A 13,624-nucleotide genomic window follows, 5' to 3' on the forward strand; every position below is an offset into this window, starting at 1 on the left:
GAAGGCCTGAATGTCAACACAGACCTAGGGACCTTGCAAGCACTTGATACCTCTCTTCCTGTTGATCCTCAACACTGAGATATATAGAATGAAATCGTGGAGGAGGCGGTCTGGTCCCTCATTCAGGCATCTGTAGAAAGCACAGGGCAGTGATGAATGGCCTTCTTTGACTTAACTATGTGCACTGAAGTTTTCAAATTGGTGCCATACTGTTTTGGGGCCTAAAGGGAGGCCCATTATTATAGCTGTTCAGCACAACCCCATACACCTGGATGCTCTGCAGGACAGTCTACAGATTTTGTAAACGAATTTACTGTGAATGGCAAGGAGAGCCCTGTGGCCCCATAGCCTCAGTGCACAGTAGATATCAGGAGGCAACGTACAGGAGTGTCAGAGCAAAATAAGGCCTGTGGCTTAGAATGATGGCCCCAGTAAGAGCTAGGTCAGATGGAAACTATTTTGGTGGTGATGATTTTTCTTCCTTCCCCATGGCCTCAGTAATTATCTTCTGAGGAACAATGTGATGTCAAGGGAAGGGCATGGAAGTTGATCCTAGTTTAAGATGTTGACCAAAGCTTCTATATATTGATTCATAAAATTTTACCTGTTCATGAAAATGGCATGTTTCATATTAAATTTGAACATTAAACAAAACATTGTTACCAAATTACTTAGAGATGGCCAATGTTAACTTATTTTGAAAGAGATCTTCATATTTTTTTCCTCAAAAAACTTCTCTAAGCCTTTTTTCAGTTTTGTAAAATGTAAATAAATTCCTTCTCGGGGCTGCTCTGAAGATTAAATGAGACCTGTCAGTGTGCCTAACACTGATGAGCCACATACATGTTCCATAAACATTTGGAACATTCATCTTTCAGCTAGTTTTTTTAAAAAAAAATCAACTTTGCCTACCTGTTTAGACTTTAAGCATTCCTAATTAATGGTGTTTCCATCATTTCCAGCTGGCTTTTAAGCCTCTTCATGATGGTTTGAATGGTAGCTTTCTGGTATGACTTTTTTTTTTTTTTTTAGTTGCTTCTCTCTAGTCACTGTTAAACAGTAAGCTGATGTCCCCATTCAGCTAGATACACTGTTAATCAGTAACAACCAAAACATAGTAGATGCCTGAAAAAGGGGAGGTGATGGCTGGGCTGGAATTTTTGTGGATAGTATTTACACTATTTTAGATGTATACTCAAACTAATGAGAGAGGGAAAAAGTGAATGTAGAATGCTCACTAAAAATAATGGAAGAACTAAGCCTGGAGGAGGAAGTGGCCTGGAAGAAAAGAACCCCATTGTAATTCTAAAGTTTGGAGACTGACTGCCCCACCATCCTTTCTAGAACTTAATGAGATTGTGCCCTTGGAAGTAAGAGGAAAAGAAAACTTACAGAGGGTGCTCTATGCATGAGTCCATGTTTAATAGCACCCTGAATTGACTCAAAAGTGGAAGTATTGCATCAATGGAACCAACAGTTAACTGCCCACTCGTGAGATTCAGCAAAGTTCCTGACAACGGGTCAGCAAAAAGGCACTCCATTTTCATGTAGCTGCCAATCCCTGTTACAACACCTGTTAGGTTGAAAGCTCATTTTTCAGGGTCTCATCTAGCATTCCCAGGAGAGGTCAAAAACAGGGAATAGGGGTCCTATTTTAGAGATCAGTTATTTAAGGTGTTAGGAAGGCCTTTAGATATGAATGGGCAGAAGCAGGAAGAGAACTGAGGATTCCTGATTCCAAGATCAAACTCCACTGCCCTTGGGCTACAAGAGCTCCAGGAAGAAGGGATATTCTTGTTCCCATGGTGTGAACAGGATTTAGAAATTGGAGGGTCCTGGCTGACACATCAGCACCTATTCTTCCCTTTCGCTTATCTGGCACAGCCTCCTGGGACCCCATTTCCCATGCATTCTGTCTGACCACTTGTATCAGCCCTTGCCATTTCAAAAAAAGGACATTGGGCACTAAGGAAAGAAATGGCAGAATGGAATGAAGGGGAGAGTTGTCACTCTGCTTTTACTTGTCCACTACCTCCATAGTAGATGGCGAAGAGATGTGAACTCCACTACTTTTCTGAAGACACAACAGGAAGACAGCATATGAAAGCTCAGGGACCCAGGAAGCAGGCCAGTTATTTATTTGGGGGACAGAATGAAGTGGCAGAATGTTCCAACTTCAGATCCCACAGGAAACAAAAGCTGACCTGAACCAGGTCTGAGGGGTGTGCATTCACATCCCAGTGTCTGTGCTCTTGTCTTCAGGATGTGAAGGACATCAGGGGGAAAAAATGGGTAAAGAGAATGAGAAAGGAACTGAGGGAGCAGAGCAGGTCTGCATTTGTAAGGCCTGGGGTTGGAAGACACGGGCTCAGCAAGCACAAGGCTGCTGCTTGCTGTGGCTGAGTCACAAAAGCATGTTAGTAACACCAGGTCTTTACATTCTTTCTCCCAGCAAACAGGGATGGCTTATAACTAAAATCCTGTTCAGGTTCCTTTTCACCACCTTACTCCCCCTGCCATGGGTCAGCTCTGCTGACATTTTGCCAATTCCATTCCTACAGCGTGGGAGAAGTGCCAAGAGACATGACCTAGTAAGAGTTATTGTGTTCCACTGTTCCCAGAGGAATAGACACAATAACTGAGAATGGCTGGTGGTGGGGAGAGCTGTTTCCAGTTTAAAGGCGGGTACTCCCTACAAAAGTCCTGTCCCTGGCTCAACACCTGTACACAGTTGCTGTTCTCATTCTTGTCTTTACCTTCCTCTTCTCCCTTTGTGCTGCTGGTTCCTTACTACCATGTGGATTCAGGAGAGGAACATAGTTCCGGAAGAAGGGACAAGAAGTGAGGGAAGTTCCCGAGGATCAGCAAGCATGAACATATGAGGGGAGAGGGCAGTAGTCAAGGTTGAGAGGAGCAGTGGTGAGTGCCATATCACCTTCAGATCTTCTGGACAACCCAGAGGAAGGAGGGAGGGAAGGTGGCCAGGCCAGCTTTGGGAAGCAGTTCTCTAGGGCTGGGATTTAGGGATGAAATAGAAAGGAAGACCTAGGAAACATCAAGAAAGATTTCTTCTTCACGTTCTCAGGCTCCATTTGTCTCAGTGAGACTTACAGTGGCAAAAAGGAACTGACTTCAATGCAAGGGCTGCCGATACCTCAGAGGAAGACAGGTTTGGTATCATAAGATCTCAGGCCTAAAGGAGTTCTCTTCACGTAATACCCGTGCATCTGCCTATCCCCAGGGCTCCTTTAGAGAAGTCCTCAGCTTCCCTGAAGTGAATTATTTTGATTTTTTTTATCACCTTATACCTCATTTCACTGTAAGTGACAAGAGTGTAAGGACCTCATTTTTACGGAGGCGTTATCATGTAGGTATGATTGATCATTAACTTCATTTCCAGACCCTCTCTCCCCAGAGGGTAGGGGGTGAAGCTGAATGTTCTAATCATGGCTTGGTCTATTTAGGGGCCCACAAAGAATCACCTCAATAGAACAAAAGACACTCTTATTACCCAGGAAATCCCAAGAGATTCAGAAACCTTGTATCAAAAACTGGGGCCAAAGATGAAATGTTAGAACAAAAGTTGCTCCCAGTGTTCTTATCAGTTAGGACATTATAGGGGTTTTAGGAGCTCTGTGCCAGGAGCTGAGAGCAGAGACCAATATATATTTTTCTCGTATTTTACATTTACTCTCTGATTTATATATTTGAAAGTAATGAAAATACAATCAATAAAAAACAAATGACTTCAAAACCCAGTGTTTATCCTTACTAAAACCAGGTTTGCATATAGTTGAAATGATGATAGCCAAATATTTTTGTCCTTGAAACTCCTTTACCCACCCCAACCTTTGTATCATCAGATCACTGCTTCATTAAATAATTCTGACTTTCCTGCCTTTGAAACAGAAACAAACAAAAAAAAAAACAAAAAAAAAAAAACAAAACAAGAGATTACAGATAGAAAGTTATGAATCTGGCCAATAACTTTTCATATAATAGTGTAAACCAAATATTAAAAAACTGTACAATTCTATACTATCTCTAAAATGGCATCCATTATAATACACATCCCAATTTCAGATATGTTACAGGAGGAAAGAAAAAGTCAGTGCATATCAACATGGTAATCTTCCATGGGGAAAAATCCTCTGTCTCCTCAAAGTCCACAGCAATGATAGAGGAGTTATATTTTGTAAAGAATAAACACATATATCCCCACCTAAAAGGGAGATAACTATATGAACAAATAAGGAATCCAAACGACAGAGGAGAATGGGAGGGGACACCACACACAGACTGTTAGGCTTTATGACCAAAAGTAAATTGCTAAGGTCAGAAAAAGCTTGGGGTGGGGATGGGAGCTAGGTTTAATTCACAAGAGGTGAAATGGGAGTTAGAGGCAGAAACAATGACAACGTTTTTTTTTTTTTCTTTCTGCTGCTCAACACAGTGGAGGCTGTTGTTTCCTTGTGGTGTGGTTTCCCCAGGTTCAATACTTACCATAATAAGCCGCTCTGTTATGGCTAAGTTTTTGTCAAACAGAAGTGTAAGATTTTGAGCTCCTCCAGAGAATTCATTTTTACCTCTTTCCCTTCCCCCTCCCTCCCTCTTTCCTTTTCATTTTTCTCTCTCCCCCTTCTATCCCTTCTTCCCTCTTTCTTTTTCCCCCAGATTAACTGACAAATAATGCACATATACGATTGCATATGTTTAAGGTGTATAACATGATGATTTGATGTACATATATTGCAAAATGATTATCAGAGACCAATATATATTTTTCTATTATTTTACATTTACTTTCTGTTTTATATATTTTAAAGTGATGACAACATGATTGATAAAATTCAAATGACTTCAAACCCAGTGTTTATCCCCACTAAAACCAGATTTGCATATATTGATACTTGAAATAATAATAGCCATCTGTATGTCCCCTTTGGAGAAGTGTCTGTTCAGGTCTTCTGCACATTTTTAAACTGGAATGTTTGGGGGGTTTTGATGTTGAATTAAATATAAGGTTTTTTAAAAATAATTTATTTACTTGTTTGTTTGTTTTTTAGAGAGAGGGGAAAAGAGAAAGAGAGGAAGAGAAACATCACTGTGTGGTGTGGTTGCCTCTCACTCGCGCCCCCAACTGGGAACCTAACGTGCAACCTAGTCATGTGCCCTGACTGGGAATCGAACCAGCGACACTTGGCTTGCAGACTGACGCTCAATCCACTGAGCCACACCAGCCAGGGTTATATAAGCTTTTTATTTAATAATAAATTTTAGATATTAACTGCTTATCAGATATATATCACTGATGAACATCTACTCCCATTCTTTTTCTTTTGTTGATGGTTTTCTTTGCTGAGCAAAAAATTTTTAGTTTCATGTAGTTAAGAGGGCTTTTCTACACCGACTCAAGGTCAGTGTAGCCATGCTCTGTGCTGACCATCCTTGAACATTCCCTTTAACTACCAGAATTCCAGTAGCCAGTTTGGATCCAGACTGTACTCTAACTGCATACCACTGCTGCAGTCAGAATGCATTCCTCACCTTTCACATAGAAGTAGTTCACTGCCTACAGCTGAAGAGCCTTAGGTTGCCTGGCATACTTCACCTACCTGACTCCATGGGCTCAACTTCCTTCCCCAAACCACCTGACCAGCATGGTACCAGAAAATCTTATATACGTTGTGTCACATTTCAATTCCTTTTTCATAAATGCATATGCCAGTTACTGTTTACAAGGCATACATTACCTTTCTAACACCTTTCTGGTTCTGCTACAAGGAAAAGGTTATCATCCCCACATCACAGTCAGGAACCTGAGTTCAGTAAATTGAGTCCCTTGACCAGAGCAAGAATTCAAACTCGGATCAGTCAAGTTCCTGAGCCATTTTTCTATCACTGTTAGAACATATTTTCTCCCTGGGAAAGTAACACTATTTTATTAGTCATGAACTATGGATGCCACTTTTTCTGTTGATGTGTGAATCTCAAAATAGGCCATGCTGGCCACTCCTACAAGTCAGTTACAAAGTTCTGATGCCTGTATGGGCAAAGGCCCTGTGAGTGACTGGCTAGAAATCAAGGTTTCCATGAGTTCTGGTTGGGTGAATTTATCTGCTGTTCAGTAGGCACATGTGTTTTATATTTCACTGAGAACACGATCTTTTTTGGTTTTGTTTTCATTTTTCCCAATAGCTTCAATACTGAGTTCGCTGGACGGTGTTAATACAATAAACTCAGCCCTGTATGTTTCCTGGAAAGGGGAGAACCCCTAAGGTATTGATAGCACAAATAGTAGATATGTGAAATTATCAGGTTGAACCAGAGAGATTCGCACTGAGCTCTCACCAGGACCAGCAGGCACTGTAAGGGCCCTGAAGGTAGCTGCCTCACAGTCAATCTCTGGTATCTGAGGCAAAGGAATATATGCAGCAATGATGGGACCATGTAACAAAAGTCACACACAGAGAACTGTGGGCTCCTGGAGCTGCAGACTTCCTATTAACAGGCCAGGCAAGTCTTCTGACAAGGGTCTCAAGCACCTATAAGAAAATGTCAGACGACCAGTAAGAAAGGGGAGTTTTTCAGTTAAAGTAGGATATGTTGACAGTTGCATCAAAAAGAGTAAAACACCTAGGAATAAACTTAACCGAGGAGGTGAAAGACCTGTACTCTAAAAAAGATAAGATACTGAAGAATGAAATTAATGAGGACACAAGTAAATGGAAGGATATACTGTGCTCATGGATTGGAAGGATTCACATGGTTGAAATGACCATACTACCCAAAATAATGTACAGATTCAAGGAATGCCAGTGTCATTCTTCTCAGACCTAAACCAAATAATCCTAAAATTCCCACGGAACCAAAAAAGACCTTGACTAGCCAAAGCAATCTTGACAAAGAATAAAGTTGCAGATATCACACTCTCTGATCTCAAACTACAGTACAAAGCGACAATAATCCAAACACATGGTACTGGTACAAAAACAGACTCAGAGATCAATGGAACAGAATAGAGAGTCCAGAAATAAACCCTAGCTTATTTGGTCAACTAATCTATGACAAAAGAGGTAAGAATATACACTAGATTAATGACAGTCTCTTCAACAAGTGATGTTGGGAAAACTGGACAGCTTCATGTGAAAAAAGAACCTGGATCAACCTCTTACACCATATACAAAAATAAACTCAAATTAAGATAAAGACTTAAATGTAAGCCCTGAAAACATAATGCTCCTAGAAAGAAATGTACGAAGTAAACTCTTTGACATCATTCTGAGTAATATCTTTTTATAAAAGATTTATTAATTTACTTTTAGCAAGAGGGGAAGGGAGAAAGAAGGATAGGGACCGAATCTGAAACTCAGGCATCTGTCTTGACTGGCAATCGAACCGGCAACCCTTTGCTTTGCAGGTTGATGCCCAAGCAACTGAGCCACACCAGTCAGGGCAGTCTGAATAATATCTCATTTGATAATTCCTCTGAGTAAGAAAACAAGAAGCAAAAATAAGTAAATGGGACTTCATCATACTCAGAGGCTTCTGCACAGTGAAGAAAACCTTCAACAAGAGTGAAAAGCAACTTACTGAATGGGAGGATATATTCACTAATGATATATCAATAAGGGGCTGATATTCAAAATATATAAGAAACTCATACAGCTCAATAACAAAAAAAAAATGAGCAATGGGAAGAGGACAAAGAAATACGTATCTCCAAAGAAGATATATACAGATGGTCAACAGACATATGTAAAGATACTCAGCAAAACTAATCATAAAGAAAATGCAAATAAAAACCACAATGAGATACCACTTCACACCAGTAGGAATGGCTATTATTAAAAAGTCAACAAATAACCTGTAGGAGAGGGTGTGAAGAAAAGGAAACACTTGTATACTGTTGGTGGGACTGTAAACTGGTACAGCCTGTATGAGAAACAGTATGGAGGGTCCACAAAAATCTGTGTTCCTTGCAGCGTTATTTACAATCACCAACTATGGTGTAAATAAAACAACTATGGGACATTTACACAATGGAAAACTACTAGTCCATAAAAAAGAAGAAAGATTTACCCTTTGTGACAGCATGGATGGACCTGGAAAACATTATGCTAAGTGAAATAAGCCAGTCAGAGAAAAAAAAAGTACCATATGAATTCACTGATATGTGGAATCTAAAGAACAAACGAACTAACAAGGAAAACAGGGACAGACTCATAGATGGAGAGCAGGATGACAGCTAGTGGGTGGGGGAGGACTGAGCAAAAAGGAAAAAGGACTCATGGGAATGGACAATAGTGTGGTGGTTGCTGGGGGGAGGGCACATAAGAGGACTAAATGATAAAGGAAAAAACAAAATAAAAACTAAATTTAAAAAAAAAAGAAAAGAATTGTTTAATTCACCTGATGAGCTGTTTTCATAGCTACTGTCAAATCCTTGGATTATTTCCCCATTTTGAGAGAAAGAATTTTTGGCACGATGCTTCTCTATGAAGCCTCAGCTTAATAAATGAATATGGGCAGAAGAACGAAGGAGGAAAGAAAGTGTGTATATCTCTAAAAGGATCTAAGCAAAAAGCAATAGTTGCAGAGACAAGAACCTGTTGAGGTTTATTTGAAATTCCCACTATTTGTTCTATTTTATCACTCTGAGGCAGGGACTGTTTTATACCAGTTGGTCAGAAAACTGAGAGTGTAGCACCAGTGTCGATAAGGACAGAGATGGGTCCATTATCAACTTGAAGAAAAGTTCTTCCAAGCCGATTAAGAAGGGGGATTGGGTAAGTCCCTTGTACTTCCTTGAGCCCCATCACTGGGGATTAGGAGGACCTTGGGAAGGCTGGTTAGAAGCCTGAGAGCACCTGAAGTGCTTAAACTTGCAACGATCCCTTTTCCAATGTCCTGGCTTTTTGCAATGAAAGCAGAAGCTTGGAGTCTTTTGGTCTCATACAGGGCCTTCATTTGCCAGGGCTGAAAATTAGAAATCTTAGCAATCTTACTTCTAGGCAGCTCATGTAGAGTACAAGCAAGGTGACTGGCCAAATTAACCAAATCTAGGGTGGACGTGGCTTCCCACTCTATCCTGGTCCTTTTAACCTAACGGGCAAGATCTCAGTTCAGTTCCTTAAAACACAAAGAGTTCATGGTTACCCAAGAGGAATCAGTGTCTGAAGGAAGACCAGCATTTTCTTTAAAAATTACCTGAAGTTGATTATAATAGTCATGAAGAGATTTGTGAGACTTTTTGGAGCATGTCTGAATTTTGCTCCAACCAACAGACTTGGGGATAGCTACCATAATTACTCAAAGCTAGTCTTCTAGCTTCTTCCCCAAAATTAGAGGTTTGTTTTTCTAAATCCCTTTTGGGATGTTCCCATCAAGTAATTATCATCCAATGGCAAGCCTGGCCTTCACGAAGTGGCATATGAATTAGCTGCTATAAATCAGAAAACCCAGGCTGAAGGTCTGAATAAAAATATCTAATTCCTCAGCAAACTTGCGAGGATCCTCAGTTACCTTAGAAGATTATTTAACAGTAGCTCCTAATTCAGCTTTGGTCCAGGGAACAAATTAAACTTGAGGTCTATTAGGATCCACTGAGTGCTTAACTTTAAATGGAAAAGTACTGATATGTCCAGAGGAGGAAGGAGAGAGAGAAAATTTAGGGGAAGGTGGCACCAGAGGCAGAGGTAGGGATGCCATTCCCACTTATAAAACATTCTTGAACCCTGGCTGGGTGGCTCAGAACATCAACCTGTGCACCAAAACGTTGTGGATTAGATTCCCAATTAAGACACAAATCTAGGTTGTGGGTTCAGTCCCAGGTTGGGTCACATATGGGAAGCAATTGATCGATATTTCTCTCTCACATCTCTCTCTCTCTTTCTCTCACATCTCTCTCTCTCTCTTTCCCCCATTCCTCTCTCTCTAAAAAATCATTAAATATACTCAGATGAGGATAAAATCTATTCTTGAAGTGAGAAAATTATAAAAAGACAGAAGATTTAGTGGTTGCAAGGAGTGAAGGATCTGGGAAGGGGTAGGACAGGGGTGGTGGGAAAGACGGGATGTGGGTGAGTCTATAAAAGGGCAACAGGAGGGAGCCTTGTGGTAATGAACTGTTCTGTATGCAGACCGTATTAATGTCAAGATCTTGACTGTATATTGTATTATAGTTTTGCAAGATGTTACCATTGTGGAAATGAGATGAAGGGGTAAAAATGACCTCTCTATTTCTTTCAACTGCACTGTTAATTTTAGCAAAGTCAAAATCAAACGTTTGATTTAAAGAGAAACTGTTATTATTAGATCCCCTCGCCCAGAGAAACCCAAACCACCATTTCTGAGGTCCTTCAATGCATATTAAGAACCTTGACTTCAGAAATTCTCTCTTGTTAGCAGCTATCCTCCATCCTGCTGGTGTCAGGGAGGCCATTCCAAAACCCTTCTTCCCTCCCACCTGCCCAAATACCTGTTCCTCACCTGTCTCCTTTACAGCTTGGAGGACTCTCCTGGAGCTGACTTCTAGTGGCTAATGCAGCCTGGGGCCACGTTCACCCCTCCTCCTGAGTAGCTGGGACTACAGGCATCCACCACCACACCAGAGCAGCTCACAGTGTTAAGCACTAACTAGGTACCAGCAGTGTGAGCAAAACGTACATTCTACTCTCCCTTTAATCCTCAAAAGAATCCCAGAAGCCATTTTACCAAGGGGGAAATCGAGGCACAAGGAGGAATGGTAATTTGCCAAAACTTACACAGCTAGTGGGCAGCCAGCAAAGCCAGCATTTGGACCCCTTTGATCTAGGTCCAGAGCTAACACTATTGCTGTAGCCACACTGCCTTCCCCTGGAAACAGGCTCCCTTCACGATTCACTCTGTGTCCCTGGGTGGGAAATCTAGGGGATGAAAGTTCCAGACTAAACAACAAAAAGTCACTTGGCCATGTAAGGGCTATTCAGGGCAATCAAGACAGTCCAAGTGGGGAAGTAAGACTCTGTGAAGTCGCAGTCCTTGGAGCCAACCAGCCACAGGTTGGCTCTCTCTCTCTCCCTCACCTAATCCCTCAGCCTGACAAGCTCTCTGCACACTGCTGTGGACTTCCTGGGACAGGGTAATAAGAAACTGCTCCAACACCAGCAACTCCAAGATCTGCTTCATGATGTGCATCTCAGGCCAAAGCCACCACCCACGGCAAAGCTTCAGGGGCCACCAAAGGGTTTCTCCAGGGACCATTGACCTTGTGGAAGCTGAATCAGAAGCACTTCTCCTCTGAGAGGTGTCATCAGGCTCCTGGGGCGCCTGGCATTGAAAACCAGCCACGTCCAAGTGAGAAGGCACTCTGGCCCTTTGCAAGGATGGGTGTCATCTCCATCTGATGACCAGGAGCACCAAGTACAGACCCAGGGTTCCAACTCTGGCCCAGCGCAAATAGTTCTGGTGCCTTGGCCTCAGTCGGTCTCAGAGGTGAGATCGGCTGCGTGCCTGTGTGCTGGGTACTGTGTCCATTGAGCTGTGGGCACCAAAGAGGTGATTCCCTGAGTGTCGCAAGGATGTGGTACCCCTGTGGCACCGGGAGGGGAGTTTCAGCTTCCCTCCAAGAAATAGGACACCTTCACCAGCTTTAGACACTTTGAGACTTGTCCCCATGCTGTTACACTAGTGCCCTGTCTTTGTGACACCCCTTGCCTCTATCCACAGACCCTCTGAGGATGTGTTTATTCAGGAGGGTTTGGGGAGAAGCCATCTTCCCCAAAAGGAAGTGAAGTTTTCATCTGGAAAAGCCAGGGGAGGGAAACCTGGAAGGTCAGTTCACTGGGGGATTTGAGAGAAGAGGCCCTCCTGATGAGCCCCTGTGTTGTTTACTCCTCCAGAGCTGGGCTAGGATCATTAGCCCAAAGCCCGCTGCTGCCAAACTCCAATTCTCATACGTCATAGTGCTTTAAATATAGTCCAACACTCCCCGCCTGTATTATATATTTGTATTTTTTCCACCTGTATTTTTTAAGGCCATTTGAGCCTACCTACTTTACATACTCCACAAAACTTTACCCAATATCTGCTAACCACAAATAAGTCCAATCCTGGGGCTACAAAAGACCCTAAACCGCTGCTGCCTTTCAGGGTTATATGACCCGGAGACTCCTCACTAACATCACCTAGAAGCATAAGCCTCCTCTCTGCCTTCTCCTTCTTCCCTGGGAATTCCCTTGCCCTATTCTGCCTCTGGATGGTAGCCCTATGCCTCTGTCTCTGGAAGGTCTCTTGCTAGGTGGGACTTCCCTTCTCATACAAGCCTGCTCAAGCACTGCCCAAAGAAAGCTTCGGTGTGGTGCTACTGCCTCTCAGGGTCCTGTCTCTTCTTTCTTAACAACCTCCCCCCAACTCAGAAAAGTCCCTGAACTCACTACAAGTCCATGCAAAAGGTGGACAGGAGGAGCAGAGTGAGTAGTAGCAGATATTACTTTGGAAGCAAGAAATTGGAGAGACACAAGGCGTCATGAACCAAGCAATGGAGGTGGCTCTGAAGCTAAAAAGGGCAGGAAGCAAACAGATTCTCACCTGAAGCCTCCAGCACGGATGCAGCTCTACTAACAACTTGAAATTAAACTTCTGATCTTCATAACGCCAAGATAAACTATTTGTTTTTGTTTAAGCCACTAAGTTTGTGGTAATTGGTTACAGAGGCAATAAGAAACTAATGTAACATGCACACACACACACACATATCTATAAATATTTTTACATCTATACATCTGTGTCTGTATTAAGATAAACATGATTTTATACTGGTGTCTCCAACTCTAATCCATTACCACTCTATCATTCTAGCTGCCCCTTCTGCTTAATTATGACTTCCCTCACCAACAGTGAGAGGAAACCTTGCTCCCACCATCCACCACCCATTAATTTATTTCTTCAAATGTAGTGCATGTAAGGCAGTTTCAAAAAGTATTCATCTATGCTCCTCTGAGAATTTACACACTCAAGTACAATGTTTTGTGTTTAGCTGATCCCTCAACTTTTATTTTTAATTGATCCTCCAAGTTTTAAATTTGAAATACTTTAAACATAGAGAGAGTTTGCTTCCTTTCTTCCTGGAAAGTTTAGTGCTGTGGATGCTGCCTCCCTCCCTGCTTCACGCCTTCCCACTGGATTTCTGTCCCTTTTCCCCTCACAGACCTCCTAGGAGATGCTTTGCAGGGTCATGGACCTGCTTGTCTGCCATCCTTGCCCGTCGCTTTACACCCCCACCCGAGCTCCTAGCCTGCCCAAATGTGCCTGACTCCATTCCGAGGGGCTCTGTGGTTCCTATCGCATCCCACTTCAACACCAGGCTCTCCCAGGGGCTTCTCCCCACGTACACACACCTGTAGAACTGGATGCAGTGTCACTGGAGAGAAAAGGCGAAATGTTGAGAGCCTTGGAAAGTAAGGGGAAAATATCAGGATAGGAAACATGAACAGAGGTCCAAGAGAGGCTGGGAATCCCAAAGCAGGATGGCACCTGGCCCCACATTCTACCTGGAGCTGTGGGACGGAGACATCCTAGCAGTGCAGCACACAAACAGGAGGGGGCGACATGGGGCCAGAAATGACAGCGCGGTATTTAGGAA

The sequence above is a fragment of the Furipterus horrens genome, unplaced genomic scaffold (genome assembly GCF_987537825.1).
Source record: "Furipterus horrens unplaced genomic scaffold, mFurHor1.1.pri manual_scaffold_17, whole genome shotgun sequence".
Lineage (NCBI taxonomy): Eukaryota > Metazoa > Chordata > Mammalia > Chiroptera > Furipteridae > Furipterus > Furipterus horrens.